Source organism: Natrix helvetica, assembly GCF_964273705.1.
Source record: "Natrix helvetica genome assembly, chromosome: Z".
Taxonomy (NCBI): Eukaryota; Metazoa; Chordata; class Lepidosauria; order Squamata; family Natricidae; genus Natrix; species Natrix helvetica.
The window spans coordinates 68,459,566-68,468,757 of NC_138554.1; positions in this window are offsets into that span (position 1 = coordinate 68,459,566).

Consider the following 9,192-nt stretch of genomic DNA (forward strand, 5'->3'; position numbering starts at 1 on the left):
AACGCTTAAAACCACCCTCCGAGCAAACCGGAAGTGACTTCCAGGTTGCTCGGAGGGTCGTTTTAAGTGCTCCGAAGGCGTCAGGGAAGCCTCTGGACGGTCCCTGAATCCTTCGGAACGCTTAAAACGACTCTCCGAGCAACCCGGAAGTCACTTCCGGTTTGCTCTGAGGGTGGTTTTAAGCGTTCCGAAGGCTTCAGGGAAGCCTCCGGACAGTCCCTGAAGCCTCCGGGGGGTGGGGGAGGCTCTTTTCACCCTCCCCAGGCTCCTATAAAGCCTCTGGAGCCTGGGGAAGGCGAAAAATAGTTTTTAAAAAGGTGAACTTAGCTGGCCAGCGCCTCGCGTGCCCTGACAAATGGCTCTGTGTGCCACTTGTGGCACGCGTGCCATAGGTTCGCCATCACTCTCTATACCATTGTTTTGAGAGAAGGAGTTGAAACAATTTATGTCCAGGATGCGAGGGGGTCTGTAAATATTTTCACAGCCCTCTTTTTGACTCCTACAGTGTACAAGTCCTCAATGGAAGGCAGGTTGGCAGTAATTGTTTTTTCTGCAGTTCTGATTATCCTGTGAAGTCTGTGTCTGTCTTGTTGGATTGAGAACCAGACCAGACAGTTATAGAGGTGTAGATGACAGACTAAATAATTCCTCTGTAGAACTGTATCAGCAGCTCCTTGGGCAGTTTCATCTTTTTGTTGGTTCATGTCAAGATTTGAACTGCTTTCTTTCTTTAGAATCTTATCATTATTCAACTTGCCATTGAACTAGGGGAAGGGAAGGATTGGAATGCTGAGATTTTATGCATAAATCATGAGAGCCTGGAAACCATCAAGGTCATTACTGCAGGTACTTGAGGAGGAGGTGAATTATTCCCCTGACAAAAGGATGTCTCATAATTGGACAATGTGAACACCCAGGGGTGGGAGAAGAAGAGGCTATTGCTTAACTAAGCAAGACTTTGAACGGGAAAACCAGAGCTGGTTTTGTTTCTTCAGTGCTGAAATGGTGCATCCAATGATTTGAATTTTGGGAAATCAAAGTTTCCAAGAAACTTTACTTCTTTTGAGTCCACTAGTTAGACAGTTGACATTCACATAGCACTCAGAAGACCAGGCTCATTATTATTTGCTGAGGTTTTTATTACTTGATGCAGAAGTTTCTGCTGTTATAAAGAATCAGTTACAAATTCAAGTTACTACTGGCCTGGAATGTGAGAAATGTTATAGAAAATTCAGAAATTTAATCATACTAGTCAGGTCTCATTAAAGGAAAAGAGTATCTCTCTCATAAACAATACAGTGAGAGATAGTTCATGCAGTTCATGCAGCTGAATGAAGAAGTTCACTACAAATATCTAGGTATCCTTCAGCTTGACAACATCAAGCACATTAATGTTAAGATTGGTAGTGAAGAAGATCTTAAAGTCAATTAAATGGCAGAAATAGTATCAAAGCAATTCCAGTCATTAAATATAGAACTGAATTAGTGAACTGGACCCCACCTGAAATAGAATCCCTGGAAGCATAGAAAAATAATGATAATGAAACATACTCTTCATCCATGCAGCAATGTTGACAGTGATGAATGCTTACTGAATACTAAAGAGACTAAACAGACCTACAAGGAAGAGCAAATGAAGAATAGAAGAGACATGGTAAGGAAAAGTATTACATGATCAGTACATTAACAACTAGAAAGTAGATAAGCAAAAGACGTGGCAATGGCTAAGAGCAGAAAAATTGAAGAAAGGGGCAGATTCTGGCTGCATAAGATAAAGCCTTAAAACAAATGCATGGAATTGAAAAAAACAGTAACAGACAGCAATGTTATTTCTGCAAAGAAGCTGAAGAAATAGTAGACCATTTAGTTAACTGCTGCAAAAAGATTGCACTGATTTCAAACAACGGCATGACAAAGTGGTAAAAAGGTACATTGGAAAATATGCAAGAAATACCATTTGCCTGCAAGCAAAAGCTGTTGAGACCACAAAATACTATAGATAAAGAAATAGAGAATGAAGAAAGTAAAGTGCTCTGTGCTTTAGAATGCAAACAGACAAGCATCTTGTGTACAATATCCAATCTTATTTTTTAAAAAACCAAAAAGCTTTAGTTAATGGATGTTACAGTACCTGGAGTAGAGAAGAAAAGGAAAAATAGAAGAGAAAAAAAGAATCACATAACACAAAAACCTACAAACAAAAGTAGAATAACTGTGATTAAAATAAGACAAAGTACCAGTAGCAATAGATGCCTTGGGTGCAATCCCAAAACAACTGAAACATCACTTAGACACCATCAGCATTGACAAAATCATTAGTCAATTGCAAAATGCAGCTGTACTTGTAACAACTTATAAGTAATGTCATCTTTAATACTATTAAACAAAAACTTTTGCTATTGCAGGTCCTTGAGAAGGACTCAATAGATAGAAATGCCAAATCCATTCTAAATATCTGGCTGAATATGTGACAAACTAAATTTAATGTCCTGTAGAATGAAATGTGGGTGTGTGTGTATGTGTGTGTGTTCATTCGTTCATTCCTATTATTTATGGACATCCATCAGATCTAGTATCGTTTTTATATTCTAGCTCATTGTTTGTCTTGGCTGCTTACAGAATTTTAATTTTATTCTTTCATTTTAAGTAGAGTAAAGGGTTCTCTTTGGAAATGGACTCTTGGGAGATCAACAAACAAATGCAGGAATAGATGGAGATTACAATATATGACATATGCATTCCAGTTTCCTGATCACTTTGGGCAAAAGCAAGAGCAAGGCAATGGCAACTACCAGGTACTAATCCTAAATATGGACTTGGCTTATTTAACATAAACTGCATTCATCCATGAACAAAGAGCAGCAAAAATCAATTGCTATATTTATATAATGTGTTATGTCCAAATACATAATAGTATGTCTTAATGTGAGGGTCAGGTCAACATATTGCATATTAAGACATTAACTGGGTTGACTCAGTATGTTGAACCCCAAAGTGCCATTCCAATTCACTTTAGTTTAGCATGTTGTGTAAATTCAACTTTAGACTCTCAATCTCTCTCTCCTCCCACCTCCTCTCTTTTATACTCCCAAGGTTTTTTTGGACTTTAACAGTAACAATGAAGTAATCTTTATTGTGCTATTTCAACACAATTCTCCTATATCTTGATATTTGTTTTTAATTTTATTGAAGGCTGCCATTATTTTACACAGAGTTAGTGATATATAAATTCAATATAAATTATTCTTTCTGCTTATAAGGGTGGATAATAATTTATGATGAGTTGAGCAAAAAATTAATTGAAAGGAATACTAGATCAAAAAGTGCCTTTGTTTTAAGAGGTAAAAAGCACAATTAAATATTTTTCTTTGCATAGCAAGGCATGGAGCCTCTAGCAAGTGTGCAACTATTATTGCAACATTTAAAAATAATAGCCAGCCTTTTAATTTCAAATGCAGGAAAGGAAGACCAAATGTTCATTTTACATTCATCAACTACATTTGTTTGAAGCTCAGATGAAAAACCCTGGAAAAAATGTTGGTTTTTAAATAGGACTATATAACTAGCTCTTGACTTCTGCATTTGTTATGAATAGCTTTTGATCTATCATAGTTTACCAACCTGCCAAAGCTGTATCTAGCTGAGAATTATAACCAGTTTAGTAATATTATTGTAAGCTTCCATGTGCTGGAAGGCTAACTTACATGCTTGCAGAACAATGAATGACAGTGATTTGAAAATGAAGTGAATACTTCCTAAGACTACATACTCTGTAGGTAAGCAGACTTACAGAGTGAAGTTTACATTTGATTTTTCTCCTGAAATTCATAAGGATCTTCTTTTTAAAATCTATTTAAAATTCTATTTTAATCTATTTAGAAATATACAAGAATATTACAACAGTAGAAGAGGAAGACAAACAACTAATAATAAAGAACATGGGAAAACATTATGGAAAAACGTCTTAGTGATGCATTGGATTTAGCAATTGGGTTTAATTAGGGAAATACCCAATGCTAAACAGCACTATTAAATATTTATACTCTTTATTGAATCTGTTATTGTTGGAGTTATTGCTTGAATCTGTTTAAGTCATTTCATCTGTTATTTTGATTGGTCTCATAACTTTCATTTCAACCATTGTTGCATATTCTCGTTTTGATCTCCCAATCTGATTCTATTAGCAATATTATGCCAAATATGTTTTGCATCTGTCAACAATTTTAATAAATTGTGATTTTTTTCATTTTTTAATTTAAGCATTATACCTAATAAAATATTGTGACAGTTCAAACAGTTTTTGAATTTTCTGATTATTTTGATATATTTATTTCCAGAAATTTTGTGTTTGTTTATCTGTCCACCATTTATAATAAAAAATTCTCTATGGTAACATTTGTTCTTATAGGATTTATCTATCTTGCTATCTATTGACCTTCTGTAAAATAATAATAATGTGAAAAGCATAGTCTAAATGACTATATTAATAAAAGCTAAGTTATACTCCTATGTATATAAGATTAAAATACTATATAAGACTCACAATGAACAAAGGCTTGCAACAAAAGTAAAAAAAATAACAAAAAGCTTCTTCCAACATATTTAAAAAAGAAAAAAGTCAAGGGAACAATTGGTCCATTGCTGGGAGAAAGTGGTAAGAAGGTGACAAGCAACAGGGAGAAAGCATAATTACTTCACTAATTTTTTGCATCTGTCTTTCCACAAAGGAAAAAAAAATCCAACCTATCAAAAACAGCACCCCAAAAAACAGATTAGGAACATATTTAAATAGGGAAGAAAATGGTAAGTGAGCACCTGTCTACACTAGACAAGTTCAAATCACTGGGTCCCAATGGCGTACATCCCAAGGTTCTGAAGGAACTGTCAGATGAGATCTCAGAACCACTGAACTATATCTTTTAAAGATTCTGGAGCACCAAGGAACTGCCAGAGGAATGAAAAAGAGCTGATGTAGTTCCCATCTTCAAAAAAGGGGGAAAAAGATCCAGAAACTACAGACCTATCAGCCCGACCTCAATGCCAGGAAAGATTCTGGAAAAGATAATCAAGCAACGAATCAGCGAACACCTAGAAGCAAACAAAATAATAAGCAAAAGCCAACATGGGTTTTGTCAAAAACAGAACTGATATTTCCGATGATCCGCTGTGACACATGATTTATATTAGCTAGAATTGTCGGATTTTCTGCTTTCTAGCTAATCTAAATTGTGTGGCACAGCGGATTCCCCGCCCCTTGATATTCTACTTACATTTGCAGACTGGGAAGGCTTGAAAATGTTCCTTTTTTAGCATACCTCATGCACGCCTGAGGCACGCATACGCGCGTAAAGCGCGCTCTCGTCACCGAACCAATAGCAGACTTCAGAAGATTGTACCACTGGTGTAGTTCTCAATGGAACTGCATCTACATGGAGGGAAGTATGTAGTGGGGTACCTCAAGGCTCTGTTTTAGGCTCAGTACTTTTCAACATCATCAATGATTTGAACAAGGGTATAGATGGGGTACTCATCAAATTTGCAGATGACACCAAGCTAGCAGGAATAGTCAACACTCCAGAAGATAGGCTTAAGATAAATTTCCTGACAGTTAGAACAATTAATCAATGAAACCACTTGCCTCCAGAGGTTGTGAATGCTCCAACACTGGAAGTTTTTTTCACATTTTTTTTATTTTTAAACATAAAAGACAACATTAAAAAAATTTCATCCATTACACACAGCATGTCGTTTGGTTACAAGTGTTTTTGCATCCGTATTTTTGATTACATATACAATTACAGATTTTCCATCCAATATAACCAAAAACCTCACTTTCATTGTACAGCATATATTCAATTACGATTAATATTTCTTTCTTTTCAATAAACTTAATTCTCTTACATTCTTGGTTGTCTGCTTAATAACAACTTACCTTTATGTAATCATTGTCTCATTTTAAATATTTTTACAGTATAAAAGAGTTTACCAAGTGCTTATGTTTATATATCTATCACTATTTTCAACAGGATATCTTTATAGTATGCACTTAGAGTTATATATTATATTACCAATCCTCTATCAAATGTACATTAATTCATTATTATCTTTGTCCTTCATTTTATAACAAAAAATTCTAAATTATTCATATATATGTCAGTGTTTCGTTGTATTATTATTAGTCTATTTAACTACATTATTGTATTCTCACTTTTCTCCTTCAATTAAAACATTGTATCGTTATTAGTCTATTTAACAACATTATTGTATTCTCACTTTTCTCCTTCAATTAAAACATAAGTAAAACATTTTTCATGTCCAGGTTCTTTTTTCCAGCCACTGATAAAACAAATCCCATATCTTATAAAATTGCTCGTCTTCTTCTCTAATTTCAAATGTCAATTTGCTCATTTCAACGCATTCCATTATCTTTTGAATAACTTCTTCCTCTTTTGGTATCATTTTGTTTTTCCAGTTTTTTGCAAATACAATTCTAGCTGCTGTTAAAACGTTTACAATCAAATATTTTAAGTCTTTGTTGTAAATTTCTGGTATGATTCCCAGTAAAAAGATCTCTGGTTTAAGGTCTATGTGTTTGTGTATCATTTTCTACAACCACATGTGGATTTTAGTCCAGTATCTTTTAGCTTCAATACAAGTCCACCACATGTGGTAGTATGAACCCGGTATCTGATGGCATTTCCAACACTTTTCCGATTTATTCTTGGACATTCTTGCAATTCTCGTTGGGGATAGATGCCACCTGTAAAACATCTTAACAAATTTTCTCTATATGCAGTTGACATTGTCATTTTATAATTTTGAGACCACAATTTCTGCCATTTTTCTAAATCTATCCCATACCCAAAATTCCCCCCCCCAAGCTATCATAGTTTCTTTAACTTGTTCTTCTTGTAATTTAGTCTCTAATAAATATCCATATAGTTTTTTTAATTACTTTTTCATCAGTACCTATTAAAATTTTATCTAACTCAGTCATTTCATTGTAAAGACCTATTGATTTTCTATCTTCATTATATCTAGATTGTATCTGTAAATAGGAATACCAATTCATTTCTATTCCTTCTTTTTTTTTTTTTGAACAAAGTTTTATTGGTTTTTTTAGAAATTTACAGGGAAAAAGGTAGTGGAAAAAGTATACAAATTTTGGCAGTTGCGAAGTGCGGTAGGTGCCCCCTCCCTCCATACTCATAATATACATCTAAACAAAATCATTAGTACATAGTAGTATATAGTCAGCATATTAATTCAATTGGTAATTTCGATCAGTTTATGTCAAAAAGATTTTCTTGTTCATTTTTGTGATCTGAGCTTTTTTGGTATTGCCCCATCTCCCCCCGCCGACCAAGCTCCGGCCCCTCCCGTGTCCTGCGTGTCTGTTGTAGGATCATCTGATTTTTCTAGGTGTGCTTTGTTTTTTTCCATAAAGGCCTGCGCCTCTATGGGTGTATTAATTCTAACTCTTGTCTCCTCCCAGAATATTAGCATACCTTCAGGCATCAACCATCTGAACCACACCCCCTTCTGGTATAATTTATTCGCTAATTGCGAATAGCTTTTTCTTTTTTCCCTCACTTTCTTGGGGATCTGTTTCAGAATAGTTATTTCCCTATCTTGATATGTCAAGGCTTGCCCCCTTTGTGCACTCAGAATTTCAACTCTTGTACTTTTTCTGAGAAATTTAACGTGTACCTCCCTGGGTACGTTGTGTGTTCTAGCATAAGCTGAATTCACTCTATAAACCAGGTCTATCTCCCACCCCATCTGTTGTTTTTCTTTCTGGATGTATTCAGCCAAAATACTTGTCATGATGTCCCTTATGTTTTCATCATCTGCCTCCATCACGTTTTGGAATCTAAGGTAAAAGGACATTCTCTCAAACTCTATTTTCATCTGTTGGGTATCAAGTTCTTTGTTTCCCTTCTGCATCCCTTCCACCCCTTCCCTTATCTCAGCCATCCCACCCTCCAAAAGATCCACTCTCTTTGAGTTCTTATTAATTTGAGCCTGGTTCTCTTTAATTTCTTCTTTCATCTCCTTTAGTTGTTTCTTTATTTCCTCTTGTCCCTGTAAAAGTTGCTGGAACATTTGTTGAAACTCCGTCTCTGTACTTTTAGGTTGCATGAAAGCTGTTATCGTTGATTGTGTACTAGGACTGGAGGTTGCAGATGTCGGGGCAGAGGTGGCAAAGCCAGGCTTTCCAGGAGGTGGTCTTTTAGGAGACATTGTTTATGGAATAAAGAGTTCAGTCAGTATAGAGAATGGTCAGTCAGAGTGGCAGAACAGCCAGAAGAGTCCAGGGGGCAGAGGGTGCAGGCAGAAGAGAGTTTCTCTAATCACCCTGGCAATAGAGCAGAGTTTTTCACTCCAGGGAGTTCAAAAGGTAGCAATCAACAAGAGATTTGTCTGAGTAGCACGGAGACAAAGACCGGAAGCCTGAAGTTTTAAAGGTGGAGTCAGGTTTCACAGTTCATAAAGACAACGGAAGTGTGCCATCTTGCCCTGCCAGCTTCGGGTTTAGAGGCATAACAAAGTTTTCAAAGTTCAAAGTTCCCAAAGTTCCCAGATCATCAATATATTATGGGGTTAAGTCCGAGAAAATCACTTTTAGTAAGGGCGTGACATCATTGGTTGGCTCTCCCCCCTCCTCCTTCCCCTGGGGCTGAGAGCAGAATTGTTCCAAGCTGCCTGTCCGAGGGGGGGGAATCCCCCTCCCTCCAGCCGCGCCTCTCCAAATCAGCCGAAAGGAAAAGATTTAAGCTGCTGGCAGTTTCTCCAAGTTGGTAAAGGGAATGGAAAGGAGTCTACGCCTCACCGCACCGCAGCCGCATCCTTCTGCTTGCTCATTCTCCACACAGCCTCGCAACAAAGACGCCGGAGCATCTCCCCATCATGCTCCCCAGTGCCTGGAGCGAGGCGGGCCCCCCCCACCAGCTGCCACCGATCCCGGGGATCTCCCGCAGTGCCGCCCCTCTGGCAGGAGCCTCTACGGGGCATCCTGTGCCCCCCAAGGAGTGGGGAGCCCACCGGGTAAGTGCGGGGCAAGCAAAGCTTGCCCGTTGCCGTCAGCCGCCGGAACCGGAAGTCATTTCTATTCCTTCTTGTTTCAACTCTTGAATAGATTTGAGTTCACCCTCTGTATTCAATATTTCAAAATATCTTACTGTTTGTTCC